The sequence below is a fragment of the Elephantulus edwardii genome, unplaced genomic scaffold, assembly GCF_000299155.1.
Source record: "Elephantulus edwardii isolate Elephantulus edwardi_28Jun2011 unplaced genomic scaffold, EleEdw1.0 scaffold00344, whole genome shotgun sequence".
Taxonomy (NCBI): domain Eukaryota; kingdom Metazoa; phylum Chordata; class Mammalia; order Macroscelidea; family Macroscelididae; genus Elephantulus; species Elephantulus edwardii.
Genome location: NW_006400094.1, coordinates 1,589,718 through 1,591,847, shown reverse-complemented (window position 1 = coordinate 1,591,847; position 2,130 = coordinate 1,589,718).

The window sequence follows — 2,130 nt, the reverse complement described above, 5'->3', positions numbered from 1 at the left end:
GGCACATAACAACAACACAGTGATCATCTAGTTGACTGTTAAGTGAATGGGGTTCAAATGTAGTCGGCTTCCAGGGAGAAAAGATCTGAGCATATTCCCACTTATGAAAACTCCAGGGGCACCTCTATTGCGTCTTCTACGGTCACTGTGACTTACAAATGACTGCAGTGGTTATGTCTGAGCTTGTCTACCTTTCCTACCTCTTATTTTTCCTATTTCCAATAGTTTCTGCTCGCGCTATGTGAATGAAGACAAGAATTTGAAGTTACTTATGTTGAACTCTAGAGAAAGAGATTCAAGATATTCTTCCAATAAAGAACGTCATCTTCCAAGGAAGAACATCTTTTTCCAATGACGAGCAAGTGGGAAGTAGTTGGATGCATTCAATGATCATACACTGGGAACGGTATCCTGGGTGGTAACTGCATCATGAATGCTATAATTGGATCTCTCGAAATTTCATCCTCTAGTGACTTTGACAATGGCGTGGAGCATATCGGAGTTGATCGGGACAGCACAGAATGGGGTAAGAATGTGACCCTATTCAGAGCTGACTTGTGAGCACCTAAAATAGCCGTTGTCTTCCTGCCCATTGATGTCCTGCCCATCCCAGCCTCCCTGCATGTGGCTGTGGTCACATCAAGGTGGGAGTGGTACATGTGCTTCTTAGGATGGGATGTATCCCAAGTCTCCATCTTATGAAAGAGGATGGCCAAGTCAACACCCTTTGTACCCATGGAGGTGGACTTGGTAGCCAGTTTATTTGAACGTTCACACAAGGTTATTTATTCTCTTTTGCTTCCAATCTTCCATCTGCTCTGGTTCAGCCACCATGTGTATTGCATCTTATAAAGCCAGAAGTCAGATTCAGTCATGGTGAAGATAAAGCTTCTTGAAGGTGAATTAGGGCAGGTTCAGGACTTCAGGTAGGTGAAGGGAGTATCCTTGCCTCTCTGGTCCCTACCACAAACTTCCTGCATCCTTCCCCTTTCTGATTGGTCCAGGCAAAAATCTCCAGCCAATGGTGAACAGTGAATTTCTTCAGCATAAACCATGATTGGCTAGTGTTAATTGACATCAGTTTCATTATTCACCTAGCTCCTTTTTCTATAGTACTTACTTGGACACCATCACATTAATTTTGTAGAATATAAGCCCAAGTTAAACAGAAGGTTTAATGGTTTGAGTCCAGTGAGGGGCAGCAAAGAAGAAAATTGCTTTTAAAATTTTTTTATATATAAATAAACATTAAGTACAACAATGAATGAATGGAAATCCAAAATCTCTGTAAATGTTCATTAAAATTATTAAAATAATAAAAAAAGGAAAAAGTTTCCCAACTGATCCAGTTCAACACATATTCAAATTCCAACAACCTTCTTGGTCGAAATGGACAAACCCATCATCTGGTAACGTGTATGGTGGTGCAAGAGAGCCCAGATAGGCAAATCAGTGTTGAATAGGAAAAACAAAGCAGACAACTGACCTTTGGGAGACATTTTGAAATCATGAAAAAGCATTCTTTCAAGAAGAATTTAATATTCAGAATATTTTTTAAATGTTATCCTTCACATCACAGCAAAAAGGAATGAAATCTCAAAATCATTCTAAGTTATTTACCACCCATTTAAACTAAAGATCCATTTATTGTGCCCTTAGAAACTCTAGCCTATTATCTTGGTCCAGTCTGAGTACTATTTTGTATTTATCAAGGTTGTAGATTTCCATGGCTATCAAGTTTGACATTTTTATAGGAAACTTTTTCTATTGAAAATCTTTCACTTTGAGGAGCAAACCTAGGAAAATCAGGATCACACACAATCTCATCCCCTGATACCTCTAAATTGTCACTGTAAGAATTTCATCTGTAGCAAAGTAAATGACAGTACCCTTCAAAGGACCTGTAATCCATTGTCTGCTCCTTGGTACATCAGTTTCCATGTTAGAATATATTGAACAAAATAATCACCAGTTGACTCCATGTACTGTACAGAAACACTCAGCAAGTCTTTAGTTTGTTTGGTTTTTTTTTTTTAAGTGATTCTACTAGCAGAGAGGGAATGTTAGTGATGTCACTGAAAAGAGACATTAGCATACAACTATGATGCTAATAGAATTCTCACAGACACT